The sequence below is a fragment of the Dendropsophus ebraccatus genome, chromosome 11, assembly GCF_027789765.1.
Source record: "Dendropsophus ebraccatus isolate aDenEbr1 chromosome 11, aDenEbr1.pat, whole genome shotgun sequence".
In the NCBI taxonomy this organism is placed as follows: Eukaryota; Metazoa; Chordata; class Amphibia; order Anura; family Hylidae; genus Dendropsophus; species Dendropsophus ebraccatus.
Window position 1 is genome coordinate 56864046 of NC_091464.1, and position 7756 is coordinate 56871801.

Below are 7756 nucleotides of genomic sequence, written 5' to 3' on the forward strand. Positions count from 1 at the left end.
ATCGCCATGTCTGCCACTGCTACTGGGTTGGTGTTGGTACAATTTGAACCCAAATCTTTAAGAAAAATACCCATAAAAATAATTGCCCACTATAAGGATTTACATGTTTTTAAAAGTATCAAGTAATGTTCCCCCTTTACACCCCCAATAATACGATAAGATATACACATAGTCAATTTACATACTTAAAAAAAAAACAATAACACATCTTTAGATTTACTGCCCATGGGCTAGACCAATTAAATAATTTGCAACACAGGCATATCTTATCCACGGTTGAGCAGTAGCAAATTCCTATAGAAAACCTTTCTTGTTCTGGACAGTTCAGGACATGAACAGAAGTGGCAGCCGTGAGCACTGTGTCAGACTGGAGAGAATACACAGTTTCCCGCAGGACATACAGCAGCTGATAAGTACTGGAAGACTGAAGATTTTTAAATAGAAGTAAATTACAAATCTACATAATTTTCTGAAACCAATTGATTTGAAGGAATAAGATTTTTGCTGGATAACCCCTTAAGGACAGAGCAAATTAAAATTTTTGTGCTTTTGTTTTTTCTTCCTTGTGCATAAAAGGTCATAGCGCTTGCATTTTTTTCACCTAGAGACCCACATGTGTGGTGAAATTGAAAATAAAACACAATTTTTTTATTTGGGGTTTCTGTTTACGCCATTCGCTCTAGGGTAAAACTGACTTGTTATACATGTTCCTCAAGTTAGTACAATTACAACGATATGTAACTTGTGTAACTTTTATTTTATTTGATAGTTTTTTAAAAATTAAAACCTTTTTTTAAAAAAAATAAATGTTCCTTAAAATCGCTCTATTACAAGGCTTATAGCGCTTTTATCCTTTGGTCTATGGGTTTTTGTAAGGTGTCATTTTTGTGCCATGATCTGTTCTTTCTATCGGTACCTTGTGTGCACATATGTGACTTTTTGATCACTATTTATTACAATTTTTCTGGATTTGATGTGACAAAAAAATGAGCAATTTTGCACTTTGCTGGGATTTTGCGCTTACACCATTTACAGTGCAAAATCAGGAATGTGATAATTTAATCGTTCGGCGATTTTGCACGTGGCGATACCAAATATGTTTATTTATAAAATGCAGCCAGGAGCAATAGATCGCCAAACCGGGATCAACGACATTACGGCGCAGACCCCCGGCCGGCTAAGATGTGGGGACCATCTGCGATTCCCCCCACTAGACCACCAGTTATGGGGAAAAACAGCCTTTCAATGCAGCTGTCAACTTTGACAGCTGCATTAAAGTGGCTAATTAGCAAGCACGGCGCTCGGACCTTACTCCTGTATATATGAGATTGTAAATGAATGGGCATGTTAGATACTGGTTTAAGGGTATATTATACTGTTTGTTTTTATGGGATTGTGGGCCATCTGCTGGCTGCAGGACATGACTGCAACCATTGTGCTAGTTACCCAGTAAATGCAACATGGACTAGGGGCAGAGTGCAGGCGCGCCAAGCTGCAATGCAAGTACTCAAGCCACGCTTTTCATTCCTGGTCTCTTAGGGGACTTGACTCTTTTCCGCAAGTGCAATTACTCGGCACACAGGACAACCCGGACATTTTGTCCATGGGATGCATGAGCAGAGATGCTTCAGATCATGGTATGTGTTAAATTTCTCCACGTTTATATATTATGTAATTATGTATACATAAATGCATGCTCCAGACCTTGTTCTTATTACCCTTGAGAAAGTCCAGGAGGAAATAAAATTCGCCATTTTTTCATGATTTTTATGTGCTGAATTCAAATATCACAAGGAAAAATATTAATTGTCTCTAGTTTCTATGATATGGAAGAGTTCTCATGTTACTGTTTTGTGAATTGTATAGAATACAGTATAATAGCCGACAGATTTATTACTTCTGCAATCATAAGGAAGCTCGGTTACTGTTGATAAACTTTTGAAATATATTCATAGGAAACTCAGTTCTATCTGAAATCAACTACAATTTACAGGCAGATCTAAGAATTTTTACAAATTAATTATGTTTATTGAGCTCTGGAATGTAGGTCCTTATTCAATGGCTTCTCAGTGCATTTACACATGTCTTTTGTATTCATACATGGGATTGTCTCTGATAACTGTCCAACAGTAATCTGCAAGCATTGATGGGTTCCATTGAGGCTAGGTTCACACTGCGTTTTTGCAATCCGTTTTTTTAATCCGTTTTTTGCAAAAAAAACGACTGAAAAAAATGTATGCATTTGTGTGCATCTGTTTTGATCCATTTTTTCATTGACTTCTATTGTAAAAAAAAAAAACGGATCCGTTTTTTTTTACGGACACAAAAACAAAAAACTTGTGATCCGTTTTTTTTTTTTTTTCTAATGGAAGTCAATGGAAGAACGGATGCACACAAATGCATACGTTTTTTTCATCCGTTTTTTGCAAAAAAATGGATTAAAAAAATTCAGTGTGAACCTAGCCTTACCCTGATACCTTTTTTCCATATTGGTCTTTCTAAGATGATGCAATATACCAGTTGATGATGCAATACTGATGATGTAAAACTTTCCCCAGTATTGTATCACAGGCTGTGAGAAGTATAGAAAGTACGTCTATATCTTAAAAATTAGAGCCAATTTAAAAATTTGAACATCATTTTCGATTTCAGCACCCCAAAATTAGTTAAGATCAACTGTTTTCATGTCGGAACCTTTTTGGCCGTTGACCAGTGTTATTTATAGATGTCTTAATAAATAAAATTCTTCATTTCCAGCTCAGCCATCAACATACCTAAGAGTAACCAGTGATGGATCTCCAGAGTGTGGCGCCATTGGTGGGAATCCTCCTGCAGAGATCTCCTGGATCCCACATTCAGATGATATAAACACCACAGTAGTGGAGGAGCCGGACCGGACGTGGTCAGTGATCAGCACACTCAGGAGAAAGGGGATGAATGAGACCTCAGTGACTTGTGTTGTTTCCCATACAACATTGGGAAATCCATGGAAAGGAGCCATTGTAGTGCATGGTAAATATTTGTGTGCCTTGATGTGCACAATAGCACCATCTATGTCTATGTAATATTGAAGGATGAACAATTGTGAGATATGATTGGATTTTAGATGGTGATCTGATTGCTAATGCTATCATCAGTCGCTAGAACAGTGTGGTAGTAGCTCTAGAAAAGGACCATATTCGTCACGTTGACCAGTGTTATCGATAAACAGAGAATATTAGTGTATATATATTGGGGTACCAGTCAATTGTTCTATATACATTTATTTTTGTACTAAATACTTGGTGTTTAGACTTTGCTTGTACATCCCATCTTACTTGGTGTTTATAGCAGTCATTGACTTGGTATAATGCACACCCAGAGAATTGGTATAATTATAGTGCTTGAAAAGCACTATATATTGTAATCCGTATTCTTCTTCTTCTTCTTCCGTTTCTTCTTCTTCTTCTTCCAGCTATTTTTCTGCGCGTAATACAGCCCGAACCGCTTTGCGCACAGACTCTGTTCAAACTGCGCTTCGAAGCCCTCGGCGGTGTGTGGTGTGCTATTTTTCGTTTCAATCGGATTTGTCATTTTTAAGAAATTTACATTTAAAGACCCTGAATTTCCCATAGAAAATAATGGCCCATTGCAAATAATGGCCACACTCTACACTTAGGTTTTGTCAGGCAATGTATCACACCATCCACAGTCACATGTCCACTATTGGCCAATAGAAGATGTAATATATGGAAGGTCCTTAACGATTTTGTCTCCCCGACATGAGTAAGATTGTCATGGTAACCAAGCAATGATCTTTACCATTATAAGTATCCAGATCGCTCTTTAAGGAACGCAAGTCGCTCTTAAAGGGACCCAAGTCGCTCTTAAAGGGACCCAAGTCGCTCTTAAAGGGACCCAAGTCGCTCTTAAAGGGACGGGACCCAAGTCGCTTTTAAAGGGAAGGGACCCAAGTCGCTCTTAAAGGGACGGGACCCAAGTCACTCTTAAATGGTCCCATGTAGCTCTTAATGGGATCCAGGTCGCTCTTAAAGGGACGGGACCCAAGTTGCTCTTAAACGGACGGGACGCATGTTGCTCTTAAAGGGACCCAAGTCACTCCAAAAGGTATGGGACCCATGACGCTCTTAAAGAGACCCATGTTGCTAGAGCGACCTGGGTCCCTTTAAGAGCGACTCGGGTCCCTTTAAGAGCAACCTGGGTCCCATCATGAGCGACCTGGGTCCCTTTAAGAGCGACCTGGGTCCCTTTAAGAGCGACCTGGGTCCCATTAAGAGCGAAATGGGTCCCTTTAAGCGTAAAATTGGTCCCTTTAAGAGCAAAATATGTCCCTTTAAGAGCGAAATATGTCCGTTTAAGAGCGAAATTGGTCCCTTTAAGAGTGACCTGGGTCCCTTTAAGAGCAAAATTGGTCCCTTTAAGAGCGACCTGGGTCCCTTTAAGAGCAAAATCGGTCTCTTTAAGAGCGAACTGGGTCCCTTTAAGAGCGACCTGGGTCCCTTTTTAGAGCGACCTGGGTCCCTTTTTAGAGCGACCTGGGTCCCTTTAAGAGCGACCTGGGTCCCTTTAAGAGCAAAATGGGTCCCTTTAAGAGCAAAATCGGTCTCTTTAAGAGCGACCCGGGTCCCTTTAAGAGCGACCAGGGTCCCTTTAAGAGTGAAATATGTCCCTTTAAGAGCGACCTGGTTCCCTTTAAGAGCGACATGGGTCCCTTTAAGAGCGACCTGGGTCCCTTTAAGAGCGACCTGGGTCCCTTTAAGAGCGACCTTGGTCCCTTTAAGAGTGAACACACAAAAACACAGAAAAATGCAACAGCTCACCGCAACAGCAAGATACAGACCCACCATAGACATGAAAACAATTAAAATTATTTTGCAGGTATTAGACGGATCTTGCATGCCCAGAGCATAGGCGTATTATACGCCATAGAGAGGCCATAGTGTACATACAGTGTAGGGTCTGCCTCGATATGAGTCCACCTTATCGTGGTGAGGCAGTTTACGCTGTTTGCAAATAGTAACCAAGAGACTCATTATTTTTGTGGGAATTTTTGGGGCAGTTGGGGGGGCTGCTTTTAATTGTTTTCATGTCTATGGTGGGTCTGTATCTTGCTGTTGCGGTGAGCTGTTGCATTTTTCTGTGTTTTTGTGTGTTTGCAATTTCAGCCATGGCAACGTGCTCCTGCCTAGTGTGAACAGTGTTCTAGGAGAGCTGACCAATTTTTTCCTTTTTTTTTCTGTTTCCTTTTAAGAGTGACCTGGTTCCCTTTAAGAGCGACCTGGCTCCCTTTAAGAGCGAAATGGGTCCCTTTAAGAGCAAAATCGGTCTCTTTAAGAGCGACCTGGGTCCCTTTATAAGCGACCTGGGTCCCTTTAAGAGCAACCTGGGTCCCTTTAAGAGGGATCTTGGTCCTTTTAAGAGCGACCTTGGTCCCTTTAAGAGTGACCTGGGTCCCTTTAAGAGCGACCTGGGTTCCTTTAAGTGCGAAATATGTCCCTTTAAAAGCAAAATGGGTGCCTTTAAGAGCGACCTGGGTCCCTTTAAGAGCGACCTGGGTCCCTTTAAGAGCGAAGGGACCCAGGTCGCTCCTAAAGGGACCCATGTCGCTCTTAAAGGGATGGGAGCCAAGTTGCTCTTAAAGGGATGCGACCCAAGTGGCTCTTAAAGAAACGGCACCCAGGATTAAAGTTTCTCTTAAAAGGGAGGAAGAGATGAGGGTGCACAACGGGTGTAGGTTGTAGGTGCTTCTTACGGACGGGTATGTAATCCCAATATATAGTAATAGAAAACTCCGTAGCACTCTTTTCATGCAACAGTGATTAATAGTTTATTTACAGCGTGATAGGAATAAGGCCAGGTATATATGCAATAATGATGCAAGCAGAAAATAATATTTTGATAAAGGCGACCGATGACGTTTCGACCCTACCAGGGTCTTTTTCAATGTCGCTGTGGAAAGAAGAACATGCATTTAAATAGCTGTTTAAAAGTACATAGAAATTAGATATAAAATGAAAAAAATCAAAAAACAGACATGAAACAATCGCATAGCCTAGAGTGAAGGTGGAGAAAATGTATATATGGTGTATGATAAGATCATCCGATCATTGGCAAGGACCTCATATCACAGAGTCCGTACTGAACGTAATTCCAAAGTATATATACATATATAGATAAGTAATGCTGACACCAATTGTGTCAATACAGGTAATATCGGTATATAAAAGGGGTCATCTCATGGTAGGTATATAGTATATACTGGACACATGCAGTTTAGCGGATATCATGGGGAGTTATGTAAAGAAACGATGAGAGAAATATAGTTGGGTAACCAGTCAATGATATGTAGGAAAGGGTATGAGGGGAACTTAAGATAGGCAGGGTGTAGGTAAGGCGGGTGGGGTCAGGTAGGAAAATATGGGAGTCTGGTAGGTGACGTGAGGAAAAGGCAGAATATTGAGGGTAGGGAACAGGAAAGGTATGTACTATAGGCAGATGATGGGGAACAGGGTAATCGGTATAAGGTATGCAGTATTCGTATGCCGATAGTGGGGAACGAGGTATCAAGGGGGGAAAAAAGCTCTTACCAGTGGGTAGTGTAGGCAGGAGTGCTCCTGGCGTCCTCCTGTGCGTGTCAAGCGCTGTGTGCCGAACCTAGGCCCAGCCGCGCTGAAAAAGTCCGAAACCGGAAGTGCCGGCACGTCACTTCCGGTTTGCCGGCTTATGCGTTCCACAGTGGAACGCATCGGGGATTCTAATGTTGTATGGGGGCGGGCCATGCTGTGTCTGCCTAATGTAATGTAGTATGTGTGTCTCAGATGGTAGATCACCTAGTAACCCAGGAATGCGTACATAATGAAGTATATTATCATGATATTGAGTGTTATGTGAGATATGTAATCTGGTAGTGGGGTGTTATGGTAAGGAAATGTGGGAAACAAATGAAGAAGCAAGAACGGGTAATACTGGATCAGGTAATAGGATGGGGGAGAAAAGGACAAATGCGGGAGTAGGGATGGGGGGGGGAAGGAGGGGGAGGGGGAAGGGGGGGGAGGGGGAAGGGGGGGGGAAAGGGGGAGGAAAGGGAAAAAAAGGGGGGGAAAGGGGGGGGGAAAGGGGGGGCAGGAAGAGACTAGGAGGGGGGGGAGGGCATACTACCTCATTGGATTCTGAGGATGGTGTGACTAGTTGACCTAGAAGGTAAATTGGTACATCATCAGTATCATGGTACAGTAAATACATAGTGTCATACAGTATATACATCAAAACAAAATGTCATATTCACGGTTTAAGCCGTTAGGTGTGAGAGTCTGAAGTGTATGAATCCAATAGGATTCACGTTTCCTCAGTAGTAGGTTCATGTTACCACCTCTTCTCGGGTGGTTGACTTGCTCCAACACTTGGAACCTTAGTTGTGCCACCGTGTGTCCTTTTTCCACAAAATGTTCCGGGATGGGTAGCCACGTTTTCTTACAGCGTATTGTAGCGTATTATTTTCTGCTTGCATCATTATTGCATATATACCTGGCCTTATTCCTATCACGCTGTAAATAAACTATTAATCACTGTTGCATGAAAAGAGTGCTACAGAGTTTTCTATTACTATCTCTTAAAAGGAAGTCACTGGTAAAGGGGCGCTCTGGAAATCACTGGTAAAGGGGCGCTCTGGAAGTCACTGGTAAAGGGGCGCTCTGGAAGTCACTGGTAAAGGGGCGCTCTGGAAGTCACTGGTAAAGGGGCGCTCTGGAGGTCACTG